Raw genomic sequence first — 16,294 nt, forward strand, 5'->3', positions numbered from 1 at the left:
ATGTTGAAACTTTAAGTGTGGAATGAGTAAGTTTTTCGGCTATGGAGATTAATAAGGGTGATGGTTGTTGTTTCATGCTAAATCTAGATGAACAATGGTAGTTGCTTACATCTTGATATTTATGAGTTCCTTTCTTGGTTCTACCTTAGACCCATGATGTATATTTTTATTTAGTGTTGTTTGAGATTGATGATAGAAGCTAATGAGTGAGGGTTGGATAGATATTATAAGGTTAAAATTCATGGGATTGTAAGCTTGCAATTTGGATAATGAAATTCATGCTTTGTGAGGGTAAGTGGGTTAAAAGGAGCATTCGGCCATGATGTAAAAGCATGATGAAGTGATGTTAAATGCTTTGAATATTGAGTATATGTTGTTATAAGTTGAATTTAAGGTTTGTTAAATTGTCTTTGTCATTGCCGAATGTGTGTAGTTAAAGAAAAATTGTTAAAGTGCTTAGTTAATTGATATTAGGTTAATGTATGTGTTTTGAGTTGATGGAATGGAGAGGATGCTTTAATTGTGTTATGAACAATTATATGTTAAATTAAAGTTTGCTAAGCTAGCTATTAAGGTGAAGTACAAATGTTAGTATTTGATTGCTAGTGTATATATGGGTATTAGCCGAGTTTTGAACTTGAAACAAAATGGTATTTAGTCAATACAAGTAACCATATTTGTAGAATGTATTAAGTATAGAATTGGCCTCAACATAGACATGCATATTCGGCCACATGAGGTAGATTGGTGTTGCATGTATTCGGTTAGAGGCAAGCATATTGATGCTTTTATCTTGGCTTAGATAGTCGGCTAAAAGAGAGTGTGGGCTAATATGATGAGTTGATTCATGATTTCATATATATGTGACTCTAATGTCTAATGTATATATGGGTTAAGTACCTTGAGTTTCTCTTTTTGATGTTCAAATGATTAAATCAATTTATTTGTTAAATTAAGCTCAAGAGCAAAGGGGAACTAAATCCGATAAAGGGAAGGAAAAAGTGATCGAATAGCCGTCGAAATCGTTCGACAACATCCGAGGTAAGTTTTCGAGTAATGAAACTTAGTTTACGATTTGATTAAGTCATGACGTATAATCATAACAAATATACGGTGATATAATGATTCTACTTGAATTATATGTTGAGTTAAGTAGTCTATACGTATGATGGGTAGTCGTATGTGCATAGAGATCATGTCATAAAGCAAACCAAATCATGCTGTTTGTGTGTGGCTATTGAGCCGAAATTAGTAAGTGTGATAAGTGTCTTGTGTTTGAGCTTTGGGTAATGAAAATGAAATATGGTTGTGTCATGATTTATTGATATATGTGCATGGTTATTCGAATGATATCCGGGCTAAGTCCCGAAGGCTTTTATGCTAGTGACTATATCCGGACTAAGATCCGAAGGCATTTGTGCGAGTTGCTATATCCGGGCTAAGACCCAAAGGCATTTGTGCTAGCGACTATATCCGGGCTAAGTCCCAAAGGCATTTATGCTAGTGACCATATCCGGGCTAAGACCCGAAGGCCTTGTGCGAGTGGTTATATTCGGCTAAATCCCGAAGATACTTGGGTTTGGGAATGAGCGATCTTGCTGTAATAATTTCAATTAATACGCTCGTAAAATCCCAACGATGAGGTATGTTTCGTATGTGCATTGAGATAATTGATTCCTTCTAAATAGTATTTGCTCAATCGATTAACAAGCTTCCGGCTTTTAGTCAGGTTGATTCCTTATGTATGAATATAAGGGTTGGAAATGAGAAGTAGGTATGATTGTGAGAATATGTGTATATGAAATTATTCGTTTAGTCGTATGAATGCTATACTTCAGTTGTGCATGATTTCATTGCTCAAAACTTACTAAGCATTAAATGCTTACTCCGTTTCTTTGATTCTCTGTTTTATAGATTTTGGTTCGTCAGCTATCGGACTCGGGATTGTTGAAGTCAAAGTCGTCCACACTATCAAAGCCCTTTTGGTACACTTTTGGTTGAACTCTGAAAATGGCATGTATAGGACTACCCTTTTTGTTGTTGGTCATGTACCCTTTGGTTTTGTATAAATTTGGATAGCCATGCGAAAATGGCTTATATATATACTTTGAGCATAGCATTAAAAATCGTTTTGTATGTTGTTCATTGAGAGGTATGGAATGTTTGGTAACGATTAGCCATTGGAATGGTTAATCATGATCATTTTGGTGCTTTGTATGACAAATTCTAGTTGATTCATGGAAAACCATGAAATAGGTAAAGTTCACCGTAAAAACAGATGCGGACAGCAGCAGTGGTGTGGATTTGAAAAATCACTAAAACTATTAGGAATGGAATTAAATAGTGAATAAATTATGTAATCGAACCTTGATGAATCTAATTTCATATGGAAGAAACGAAACGATCATATGAGTCGTATTTTAGGAGATATTTAAGTTTTCGTGGAACAGGGCCAGAGCGATTTCTGGATCCCCTGATCTGACTTTAGAAATTCACTATAAATTAACCAAAGATAATTAGAGGTCATTCCATATATCTATAGATTCCTTTTTGAGTCTAGTTTCGTTAGAAACAAACGGCATAACTAATGAAGCCCTGTACAGGAAGATATATAAGTCGTAATGCATGAAGGTCAGAGCAGTCGAACCCTGAAACAGGGGAGACTTTAACTAATAAACTGTACTAATTGGCTTGACCAAAAATTCTAGAAAAAAATTTGTAGATGGATATATGAGTCTAGTTTCAGGTAAAATTTACGAAACTGGTTTTCGAGTTTTGGAACTCAAGATATGATTTTTAAGGTAACAGTAACGCAGTTAGCCAGCTTGTCTGAAAAAATTTTTTTTTGGACTGTGAGAATAAATGAAATGAGTCCGTAAATACCTCGTGTTCGACTCCGGCAACGGTCTCGGGTACGGGGTGTTACACTTACCCCCTATTCTGTCCTCCCTTATCTTCCTTCTCTAGGGTGTATTTATAGGCTTTGGAATGCCTAAAAGCCTTTAAAATTAGCCTTTTTCCGAATTGGACTCAACTTGGGCTCGGTAGGGACACGCCCGTGTGCAATTACTTCAGGCCGTGCTCGAGCCTGTCAAATTGACACAGCCATGTGGTCTGCCTGTGTGAGAAGGTCCAAGCCGTGTTGATTTAGTACTTTGGCCTATTTTCTCCATTTTTGGCTCGTTTCTCATTCCTTTGGCTCTCCTATGCTCTCCTAAGTGTAAAACATGAAATTAAAGCATTAAGAGCATAGAATTCACCAATTCTAATGGAAAATCATCCATAAAATGCATTAAACATGGGTTAAAAATATGTATAAATTACGGTTTATCAAATACCCCCACATTTAAGCATTTGCTTGTCCTCAAGCAAAATTCTCAACTCATAATCAAAATAAATTCTTCTCAACTTATAATTTCTATCGATAATATCTCAGAATAATCCATAGGTAATCATACATTGAGAATTCAACTAAAAGGACATAAAAGTTTCAAACATTCCAAGTTGAGTATTTAATCATGCAAACATAGGTGTCTCTCCTCATTTAAGTAATTACCTTTGATTCAAAATATCACAGAGTTTCACATCCTCACTACAGATTCACTCAAATCACTCGAGGTGTTTAAGGACAATAAATGAAGCACTCAATAGTCAATAATGAAAAGTCATTACCATAGGCTTGCATGAAAATCAAATCTCCACCACTATAATTTAAGATGATACATCAATCAAAAAGGTCTTTAGAGGGTTGTAATGAGGTTTGGTTAGGGGGTGTGGTCACAAGCTGAAAGAAAGGGTTAGAATCGAGATTGAATTGAAAAATTACCTAACTAGAAAAAGAGTTAATCATCGCTTGCGTACAACAGAGCTTCTTCTCAGACTAATGAATTTAACTTCTGAAGCTTACAAACAGAAGATCACTACTAATATGTATACATGTTCTTTTAAGAACACATTAAATTACAGAGTAGAATAAAACATAGCTAATCAAATATTTCAATTCAAATCTCGACAAAAATGGGGTTTAAATTAATTTAGGGGATTTCAACAATAATGGGTTAAAGGTTAATATTAAGGGTAATACAAGAAATAGTTTGTTAGGCTCAAGGGGGTTCACTAGGGATTAATTGTGGAGGTAGGCTTTTCATGGCATGAGTGGGTTAATCCTAAGTGTCTTAATCATTTTGACATATCAAATCAAATGGTGTGGTCTTAACATGAATAATCAAGCAAGTTCTAGAATAACAGTTCACTACTGACACACTCAAAGCAATAATAAAAGTAAGCATGAAAGAATTAATAGATGCTCAAAAGGCTCAAAAATCTCACAAAAATTATGGCTTTTTGATGTTTAAAACTTGTGAATCCCAACTCAAAGTAATACCTAAACTTTAGGGAAACAACCTAAGATTTAAATTCTTAAAAATCAACTTATCATACTTGATTCTCTAATGTCTTAACGTTTAAACAATCAATGCATAAATGCCTATGTTTTAATTCAAGATATATCAATCAAAATCATAAATCAATCAAAATTTATCCTAAATATGATATGAGAGCTTTTCAAGAGAGCAAGGCAGTCATTCAGGGATTTTTCTGATAATGAAATAAATGCCCCCCCCACACTTAAGATCTACATTTCCCTCAATGTACAAAGATAGATATTAGAGTATAAAAATAAGATAGGGAGAGAAGTGAAACTTCCTGTATGATGAATTCCTCAAACTAGAGTTTTGGGGATAATTGATTCGAGAGTGGAGGAGGATACCCCAGCAGTCGTAGAGGTTCATTAGGCCATAAGTCCTGTGCCAAAAGGATATTATCTCTAGTGGTAGCTATGGTCGTGGGCGAGCAGAACATGGCAGTCGTGGAGAACCTTTCCCGATGGAGTTTTAGTTCCTACGTGATGATGAGCTTAAGAGCTCTATATAACTGTGATAAAATCAAGAACTTTTTAGGGGATATTAGGAAGAATAATTACTCAAAAAGAAATAGCCGAAATTAATAATTAAAAATAAAATTTCTAAAATTTAATAAAAATAAAAAAGTAGTTTTAATAAAAATTAAAAACATAAATAATAAATAAATGCTTTTAAACATCTTCATCGCTGGATGGTTCGCGAGGTGGGACTGGCGATGAGATGTGGAGCTGCTGACAAATCTGTTGTAGACTAGCATCAATGTTGTCAAATCGTTGAAAACACTGCTGTTCGAATCGAGTGAGGCGTTCAGAGATGTCAGCATATGAAGCCGCCGCATGAACTAGACGAGAGGGTGGTGGTGGCTGAGTCGGTGGGTCCTCGTACTGTGAAAGGACATCATCAGGAATGTTCTCGTAGGCCTCCTCCTCGGTGGATTGGGCATGACGATATTGAGGAGGGTAGGTTCCTCGGCACCTCTCGATCATCCTCATACTAAGCATGCTCGAGATGCCTTGTGGTGACATCTGGCCAATAGGGTCAAGGATGATTCTTGGGTCGCGGTGTCGAGGAGCCCAAAGTGTCGCACCAGTCGAGTCACAGAGGGGCCAATGGAGATGACCCCCTTCCTATGCTGCTCTGTCTGGTGCTGAATCGCTAGGGCGATGAAGTAGGCAAGGTCGATGGCGTGCTCGTGCGACATACACCATAAGAAGTAGGCGTCGTGAGTGTTGACGACGCCAGTGCTCTCTCGCCTCCCTATAATCGTGTGAGCTAAAATGGCGTGTAAGTACCTCAGGGATGGTGGGAGAACTGATGCCTTGAAGCGGCTAGGATTGTAGGAGGCTGTGCCAAGGGCCAAAATGTGCCAGTACTTCGAAGGAGAAAAATGTATGTGGCGAGTGAGAGCATGTAGTTCATTTTCCTCCTTGAACTCCTCCGTATATAAGCCTAGTGCAGCACCAAATTCTGGGATGCTTAGCTGGCAGACTAACCCACCTAGGCGAAACTGGACCATGCCGGGATCATCATAATTTGTCATTACGGTCTGAAGATGGAACGTTGAGCATGGTTCCATCGTGAGCTCGAGGTATGTTGGTTCGATGATCCCAAAGAATAGCTCCCAAGGGTCGGTGGTTAGGAGGGCCCTATTCGCATTAGCCATCTGAACTTGTTCTACGGCAGCCCAGTTGATGCTGCAGCTCGTAATTAAGGGTTGAGCCTAAAGTATTTGGAAAAGCTCTTCTTGGGGCCCTCGGGGGAACTGCAGGAGAGGGTGACAAATTTTCGTGGTTGGACTCGAGAAAGATGAGGCTCTCTTCCTCTTCTTCGAGGCGAGTACGGCGATTTTCTTTCCTTGTGAAGACGACATTAAAATCCTGGAATATAAAGAATAATAATAATAGGTAAACGAAATCGAAGAAGTAAAAGGCATGAATTTGAACTAACTATTTCAGCCAATACTACTAATATGAAGCAAACTCAACCACAATAACAATGAGAATGAGAATAGAAATGTAATGGGTATGAGGTTTTCTTAATCTCAACTTAACACGGAATGTATGATAACTAACCTAGAATGCAAATTAAATGATAGACATTGGCATGGTAATAGTATGAGAATAAGCATAGTAATGTCATGGGTATGAGGTGTTCCTAATAACTTGATTTAACATGAAATGTATGATAACTAACCTAAGAATACAAATTAAATGATAGAAAAATGAAAAATAGTTCAAAAGACATGAAGATTATGTTGATAATAAGTATTAAAGATAAGTAAAATAGAAGTGAAAGGAGTAAACAAACGTTAAGGGAAAGAGATTGAGCGTCAAAAATAAAGTGGGAAGCGGCGCACGGGCGTGGTAGGGAGGCCGTGTGGAGTTGCAGCGACTAGGATTAGGGTTTTTGAATGGGGAAGAAAGTGAATAGTGTAGGGTATTTATAGATTTTGGCCCACACGGCCAGGGCACACGCCCATGTTTTCCAATTTCAGCCCGTGTGATTCACAAATTTCAAATTTGGGCGCGTCTGACATTTAGTACATGCCCGTATTCCTTGGGCGTGTGGGTGTACACGGCCATGTCGCATGGTCGTGTTTGGCGTTGTTCGCTTCTCCCACGCCCGTGTGTGTACGCTCCACTCCCGTGTTAATTTGACAGGTTAGACCATGGGTGTTAGACACGGGTGTGTTGCACGCCCGTGCTAGTTTCTCAGTTTCAACCACGAGTCTTCCACACGGGCGTGTCGCACACCCGTGTTGTTTTGGCAGGCTCGACCACGGCCATGTCGCACGGTCGTGGCGTTTTTTCGTAACCCATGTTTGGGAAAATCCTTTCCCTGTTTTCACATGGCCATAAGCACGCTCGTGTGCTTGGCCTTGTCTCTATGGAAAACCTATATTTGAAAGCTCTGTTAGTAAGTTAGATGTTGAAGACTAAATTTTTAAAGAAGTTGATACAGTTAATGCTCGGGTTGCCTCCCGAGAAGGGTTTATTTATAGTCTAAGCTTGACTTACCTCTCCGTTGAATAATCATGGTGGTTTGAGGAGTTTATACTCCACATTCCTGTCATCAATCTCATCAAAATAAGGTTTTAAACGGGTGTTGTTTACCTTAAAAGTGTCGAACTTAGGGTGCTTTACCTCGACCGTACCGAATGGAAAGATACTAAGTACGTTAAGAGGGATTTCTTCATTCGGTGTGGTAGCGACAATATGGGGATCTGCAACATTTAATAAGACTCTATCTCCAATCTTAAGTTGATTTGGAAAGGTATTGAGCTTGTTCTGCCGTAGATTCGGTTTGTCGAGTGTTCTTGGTTTATGCGTCCGCCATTCATCGAGTTCTTCAATTTATAACCTTCGATCTTCATGAATAGGTCCTCTACTATTGCTTGAGAATGACTCGTGTGCTTCTTTCAAACTCATTTCCTGTAAAGTGTAAAGTAGGTTGTACCATATTGTTAGTTCTAGTAGAATGGGTTAAACGATCACCTTCAATGTAACACCCCGTACCCGAGACCGTTGCCAGAGTCGAACACGAGGTATTTACGGACTTATTTCATTGTAAAACACAGTTCATTTAAAATTTCCAGACAAGCTGGCTAACTGCGTCACTGTCACCATAAAAATCATATCTCGAGTTCCCAAACTCGAAAACCAGTTCCGTAAATTTTTCCTGAAACTAGACTCATATATCCATCTACAAAATTTTTTTCTAGAATTTTTGGTTGGGCCAATTAGTACAGTTTATTAGTTAAAGTCTCCCCTGTTACAGGGTTCGACTACTCTGACCTTCATGCATTACGACTTATAAATATCCTTGTACAGGGCTTCAATACTTATGACGTTTGTTTCTAATGAAACTAGACTCAAAAAGGAATCTATACATATATGGCATGACTTATAATTATCTCTGTCTAATTTATAGTGAATTTTCAAAGTCAGATTAGGGGATCCAGAAATCGCTCTGGCCCTGTTCCACGATAACTTAAATATCTCTCAAAATACGACCCATATGATCGTTTCGTTTCTTCCATATGAAAATAGATTCATCAAGGTTCGATTACATAATTTTTTTTCACTATTTAGTTCCATTCCTACTATTTTTAGTGATTTTTCAAATTTATGTCACTGCTGCTGTCAGCATCTGCCTTTAAGGTAGACTTTACCTATTTCATAGTTTCCATGATTCAACTAGCCCTTTAGCATATATAGCACAAAATATGATCATGATTAACCATTCCAATGGCCAATCATTGCCAAGCATATCCACACCTCTCAATAACCATATACATACAAAATGATTATATCACTATGCTTAAAATATATAAGCCATTTTCGCATGGCTATCCAAATATATACAACACCAAGTACTTTACTAATAACAAAAGGGCAGTCCTATACATGCCATTAGCAGAGTTCAACTAAAAGAGTACCAAAGGGGCTTTGATAGTGTGGACGACTTAGACTTCAACAATCCCGAGTCCGATAGCTGACGAACCAAAGTCTATAAAATAGAGAATCAAAGAAACGGAATAAGCATTTAATGCTTAGTAAGTTTTGAGCAATGAAATTAGGCACAACTGAAGTATAGCATTCATATAACTAAACGGATGATTTCATATACACACATTCTCAAAAATCAGTCCTACCTCACATTTCCAACCCTTATATTCATACATAAGGGATCAACTTAACCAAGGCCGGAAGCTCATTAATCGACTGAGCGAATAATATTTAAAAGGAATCAACTACTCCAGTGCATATACGAAACGTACCTCATCGTTGGGATTTTACGAGCGTATTAATTGAAATTATTACAGCAAGATCGCTCATTCCCAAACCAAGTACCTTCGGAATTTAGCCGGATATAGCTACTCGCTCAAATGCCTTCGGGACTTAGCCCGGTTATAATAACTCGCACAAATGCCTTCGGGACTTAGCCCGGGAATAGTCACTCGTACAAATGCCTTCGGGACTTAGCCCGGATATAGTAACTCGCACAAATGCCTTCGGGACTTAGCCCGGAAATAGTCACTCGCACAAATGCCTTCGGGACTTGGCCCGGTTATCATTCGAATATTCATGCACATACCAAATAATCATGACACATCTCTATTTCATTTTCATAACTAGAATTCAAACACAGGTCACTTATTAAGCATTCCCATTTTCGGCTTAATAGCCACATACAAACAGCATGATTTAGTTTGCTTTATGACATGATCTCTATGCACATACGGCTACTCGTCATACGTATAGACTAATTAACTCAATGTATAATTCAAGTAGAACCATTCTATCACCGTTTATTTGTTGTGCTTATACGTCATAACTTAATCAAATCGTAAACTGAGTTTCATTACTCGGAAACTTATCTCGGATGTTGTCAAACGATTTCGACGGCTATTCGATCACTTTTCCCTTCCCTTTATCGGATTTAGTTCCCCTTTGCTCTTGAGCTTAATTTAACAAATAAATTGATTTAATCATTTGAACATCAAAAGAGAAACCCAAGGTACTTAGCCCATATATACATTAGACATTAGAGTCACATATATATGAAATCATGAATCAAACTCAACATATTACTCCACACTCTCTTTTAGCCGATTACCTAAGCCAAGATAAAAGCATCAATATGCTTGCCTCTAACCGAATACATGCAACACCAATCTATTTCATGTGTGCATCTTATTTAAGCATGTATGTCCACAATCGAATTCATCATATAAATATCTACGATTTCACTCAAACAATCTCAATACAACACATGGTGCTCAAACCATTTTTTTCAAATTCAAAGCTCGGCTAGTACACATATATACACTAGCAATCAAATACTAACATTTGTACTTCATCTTAATAGCTAGCTTAGCAAACCTTAATTTAACACATAATTCATACATATCACATTCCAAGCATTCACTCAATTCTATCACTTAAAACACACACATTACTCAATAACTTCCTAGTTTAAATTCGGCCACTACACCAATTCACTAGATGATTTGTTATTATTATTGTTCATTTATTCAAACTACTTACAATTTCCTTAAACTATCACAATTAACAACCATCTATCACTTCCATTTTCTACCATGGCCGAATGTTGTAACCCAAGCCACACATATTGTTCCTCAAGGCCCTTCAATGACCACATTCGGCACCTCCTTAAGAACAACCCAAATTTCAACCTTCAAGAAAGAAGAAAAAAAATATATGTACTAAGATCTTCAACTACTTGGCCGAATATCAAACCTCCTAACAATCAAAACTTAAGCCATGGAATGATTAGAACTTAAATTAACCACCTTCTTTATACAAAATTTTCCAAGAATTTCAAGGTACTTACCTCTTCCTAATCCTCATCCAAACCGAACATGAAGCAAGAGAACTCCTTTCTTCTTCCTTTGATTTTTAGGTCAAGAAGAACAAAGAGGATGAAGCTTTTTTTTTATTTTTCTTCTCCTAGGTACGGCAAAATGGGGGAGCAAGGATGAAACAACTTTGGTTTCTCCTCCCACTCCCCTCATATTTTATTGTTCTTCCCACAACATGTTATCACAAATTGTTTTTAATGTGTTTTTACCCATCACCCTTTGTCATGGCCGGCCACTACTAATTAAATGGGGGAAATTGACATGCAAGTCCACCCCTTTGATTACATGCACCAATAGATCCTTATAGATTAACCTATCACATTTCAAAAGTGTCACACATAAGTCCTATTAACTAAATTCACATGCAATTAACTAAATCAAAGCTTAAAACTTTCACACATTCATATTCACATATTTTAGACAATAATTATCATATTCAAATAATTTGGTGACTTGGTTTAGCGGTCCCGAAACCGCTTTCCGACTAGGGTCACTTTAGGGCTGTCACATTCAATTCCCGATGTGTTGCCAAAATTGCGAGCTTGAAGGGTGATTGTTTCATCTTCCACACTGAGTGTGAGTTCACCTGTGCCAACATCAATAATCATTTTAGTAGTTGCTAAAAAGGGCCTTCCCAAAATTAAAGGAGTGTTGCTATCCTCCTCTATATCTAGAACAATAAAGTCAACGGGAAATATAAATTTATCGATTTTAAGTGGTACATCTTCAATAATACCCCTAGGGAACCTCATAGTTTTATCTGCTAATTGAATGCTCATCCTAGTTTGTTTGGGTTTCCTGAGACCTAATTGCTTAAACATTTTGTAGGGCATGACGTTAATACTAGCCCTTAAATCAACTAATGCATTATTAACATCTAAACTACCAATTAAGCAAGGAATTGTAAAACTCCCTGGATCTTTTAGTTTGTTCGGTAATTTATTTTGGAGAATAGCTGAGCAAACTGCGTTTAGCTCCACGTGCGACGCCTCGTCCAACTTCTTCTTATTTGCTAAAAGTTTAAAAATTTCATTGTGTTTGGCATCTACGATAGGGCTTCAATAAACGGTAAGTTAATATGTAATTTTTTTAAGAGTTTAAGGAATTTACCAAATTGTTCATCTGAGTGGTCTTTCCTTGTCGCGTTGGGGTATGGCACACGAGGTTTGTATTCGACATTCATCGTTTTCTTTTTATTGTTATCTACCTCACCTTGACCTTTGCTTACCACAGTTTCTTGCCTCAGTTCTGGTTCAGGCTCAACAACTCCTTCTTCATCTTGAATATTAATTGAGTTGAGTTGTTCCCTTGGGTTGGGTTCAGTATTACTTGGCAAGCTACCTTGTGGTCGTTCGAAAATTAGTTTGGAAAGCTGGCCTATTTGAGTTTCAAGCCCTTGGACCGACGCTTGTTGATTTTTAAGTGTTGTCTCAGTGTTCTGGAAACGAGTTTCTGACACCGAAATAAACTTTGAGAGCATCTCTTCAAGGTTCGGCTTCTTTTCCTATTGGTAGGGTTGTTGTTGGTAGCCTGGAGGTGGTTGTGGTCTTTGATTTCCTTGACCGCTCCACGAGAAATTAAGGTGGTTTTTCCAACCTGCATTGTAAGTGTTACTATATGGATTGTTTTGAGGTCGAGGATTATTACCCATGTAGTTTAATTGCTCGTTATCCATGTTGTGGCCATAAGGTTGGTATTCCGAATGGCTTGTTCCACCTCCATTTGCTTCGCATTGCATTACTAGGTGAACCTGTGAAGAACTAAGAAAACCATCAATCTTTTTATTTAAGAGTTCTACCTGATTAGAGAGCATGGTGACTGAAACGACATTATAAACTCCAGCTATTTTCATTGGTTTTGTCCTCATGACTTGCCACTGATAGTTATTCAGTGACATCTCCTCTATAAACTCATAGGCATCTTCAGGTGTTTTATTATTGATGGTTCCGTCAGCAGCTGTGTCAACCATTTGTCGAGTCGAAGGATTCAGGCCATTATGGAACTTTTGACCCTGTAGCCAAAGCGATAACCCATTGTGAGGGCACCTTCTCAAAAGGTCCTTGTATCTCTCCCATGCATCGTAGAGTGTTTCTAAATCCATCTGCACAAAAGAAGAGACATCATTATGTAATTTAGCCGTTTTAGCCGACGGAAAATATTTTAGTAAAATTTTTTAGGTCATTTGTTCCTAAGTAGTAATTGACCCTCGTGGTAACGAGTTCAACCACTGTTTAGCTTTCTTCCTCAATTAAAAAGGGAATAACTGAAGACGAATGGCATCATCAAAGACACCATTAATTTTAAATGTATCTCATAATTCTAAGAAGTTGGCTAAATGAGCATTGGGATCCTCATTCTGCAAACCATCAAACTAAACAAATTGCTGTATCATTTGAATAGTGTTAGGTTTTAATTCAAAAGTATTTGCAGCTACAGCAGGTCTAACTATGCTCGATTCAGTTCTTGTTAGATAAGGTTTAGCATAATCATACATAGTGCGTGGAGTAGAATTTTGATTAACCGCAATTACAGGAGGTAGCTGATTGCCTTGGTTTTCAGCCATCTCTTCGATTGGAGGTTGAGTATTATCTTCTTGCTCGTTTTCTGTGTATCTTAAGCTTCGCCTTATTTCTTTTTGATTTCTGCGAACTGTACGATCGATTTCTTTGTCAAAAAGTAATGGTCCTAACGGATTTATTCTAGTCATAAACTTTAAAAACCTGCCAAGAGAAGGAAAAGTAAATTAATAAATAATAATAAATTAAAGTGCACGAAAAATAAATGGCTAAAGTAATAAAAATTAAGTTCCTAATATTTCAGTTCCCCGGCAATGGCGCCAAAAACTTGATCGCGTGATTTCATGATAGGTTTTAAATATTTATAATTACTCGTTCTTGAACTAACTATTATTGCGATGTAGGCAAGTGTACCTATCAAACAGCAGTATAGTTTTAGCAAGATCAGATTGTCGAACCCAAAAGGAACTAAAGGTACTAGTAATGACTGTCTTTTTATTATCTAGCCTAAGAATAGAGAGGTTTTTGTTTTAACTAACTAATTATCTAAACTAAGAACGCACAGAGAATGGAATTGGGGAATTGCTTTTGGAAAAATCGATTGAATGAAGACAATACTTAAGGAAAAATCCACCTAGACTGTACTTGTTATTCTGGCTCTGAATTGGATGATTTATTCATTTAACTTGTTCCGTAAATATCCCTAAGTTATGTTATTATCCCTATTCAAGACTAATAACGTCTAATCCCTAGATTGAATAACCGAGACTTTTCTTTAATTAACACTCTAGGGTTGCATTAACTCGATCTATGGATCCCCTTATTAGGTTTCACCCTAATCCGGCAAAATCTTGTCACCCTATGTCTAGGTGCGCAATCAACTCCGCTTAATTATGACAAATGTACTCTTAAACAGGGTCTATTCCTCCTCTAAATAAGAGCTTATCTTGAATCGGTATCCTGGGATATCAAAACAAGAATTAAGAACACATAATTAAGAACAAGTCAAATATTTATCATACAATTCAGAAAATAATAACAAGATTCGTCTTAGGTTTCATTCCCCTTAGGTATTTATGGGATTTAGTTCATAACTAAATAAGAAAACATCTTAGAATACTAAAGAATACAAAACATAAAGAAAACCCAAAACTCTTGAAAGGGAATTGAGGAGAGATCTTCAGTCTTGATGATGAATCCGGCTTCTGAGATGAATCAATCGGCTTTCTTGGAGTAATTCCTTACCCCCTACTCTGTCCTCCCTTTTCTTCCTTCTCTAGGGTGTATTTATAGGCTTTGGAATACCTAAAAGCCCTCAAAATTAGGCATTTTTGAATTGGACTCAACTTGGGCTCGGTAGGGACACGCCCGTATGTGACTACTTCAGGCTGTGCTCAAGCCTGCCAAGTTGATACGGCCGTGTGGTCTACCCGTGTGAGGAGGTCCAGGCCGTGTTGATTTCGTACTTTGGCCCATTTTCTTCGTTTTTGGCCTGTTTCTCGTTCCTTTCGCTCTCTTATGCTCTCCTAAGTGTAAAACATGAAATTAAAGCATTTGGAGCATCGAATTCAACAATTCTAATGGAAAATCATCCATAAAATGTGTTAAACATGGGGTAAAAATATGTATAAATTATGGTTTATTAGTTAACTACAAGATTAGAGGTCAGAGCACCTGCTAGAACTTATGCTATTCGCTCTCGCGAAGATGCGTCATCCCCTGATGTTATCATTGGAACATTTTCTCTCTATGGTACAATGTAGTTGCATTGATTGATTCTAGATCGACTCATTCTTATATTTACATGAATTTGGTATCTAGTAAGAATTTTCCTGTTGAGTCTACTGAGAACGTGACTAAAATGCGGAATCCCTTAGGCAAAAATGTTCTAGTTGATAAAGTTTACAAGAGTTGTTCTTTAATGATTCGGGGTCACTATTTTCTGGTTGACTTAATGCTTTTACCATTTGATGAGTTTGACGTAATTCTTGGAATGGATTGGTTGACTCTACTTGATGTTGTAGTGATTTGTAGACAAAAGATTATGGAATTGAAATGTCAAAATAATGAAATTCTTTAGATTGAATCGGATGAGTTAGGTGAGTTGCCTATTATGATTTCGTTGATGAGGCTCAGAGGAATGTAAGAAAAGGTTATGAAGCTTATCTTATGTATGTACTGAATACGAAAGTGTCTGAATTAAAGATTGAATCTGTGGCGGTAGTTTGTGAATATCCGGATGTGTTCCCAAAGGAGTTGCCTGGATTACCACTGATTAGAGAGATTGAGTTTACTATTGATTTAGTACCGGGAACTTCACCGATATCGATAGCTCCGTATAGAATGGCTCCAACTGAATTGAAAGAATTGAAATCTTAGTTGCAAGAGTTAACAGATAAGGGTTTTGCAAGACCAAGTTTTTCACCTTGGGGTGCACCAGTGTTATTTGTCAAGAAGAAAGACGGATCCATGAAACTTTATATTGATTATAATTAACTTAATAAGGTTACGATAAAGAACAAGTACCCTTTACCAAGAATTGATGATTTGTTCGACCAGTTGAAAGGGGCAACAGTGTTCTTGAAGATAAACTTGAGATCAGGCTATTATCAGTTGAGAGTTAAAGAGTCGAATATGCCGAAGACCGCATTCAGAACGAGGTATGGGCATTATGAATTTCTCATTATGCCATTTGGATTAACAAACGCTTCTGCAATTTTTATGGACTAGATAAATCGAATCTTCAGACCGTATTTAGTTAAGCTTGTAGTTATTTTTGTTGACGACATTTTGATTTATTCCCGAGATGAGTCTGAGCATGCAAAACATTTAAGAATTGTATTGCAAACTTTGAGAGATAAGAAATTATTTGCTAATTTCAGCAAAAGTGAGTTTTGGCTCCGAGAAGTCAGATTTTTGGGGCATATTGTCTCAGCGGAAGGTATAAGGGTTTATCCGAGTAAGATTTCGGC

At 37.4% G+C, this 16,294-nt stretch overlaps 1 non-coding gene across 1 annotated transcript; it reads left to right on the forward strand.

The window, feature by feature from the left end:
• Positions 1 to 12,833: 12,833 nt before the first annotated feature.
• On the forward strand, positions 12,834 to 12,939 carry LOC121208633 (small nucleolar RNA R71). The gene has a single exon (XR_005903765.1). It is a non-coding gene; the product is annotated as a small nucleolar RNA R71 (small nucleolar RNA).
• The last annotated feature ends 3,355 nt before the right edge of the window (positions 12,940 to 16,294 follow it).

The sequence above is a fragment of the Gossypium hirsutum genome, chromosome A10 (assembly GCF_007990345.1).
Source record: "Gossypium hirsutum isolate 1008001.06 chromosome A10, Gossypium_hirsutum_v2.1, whole genome shotgun sequence".
Classification (NCBI taxonomy): domain Eukaryota; kingdom Viridiplantae; phylum Streptophyta; class Magnoliopsida; order Malvales; family Malvaceae; genus Gossypium; species Gossypium hirsutum.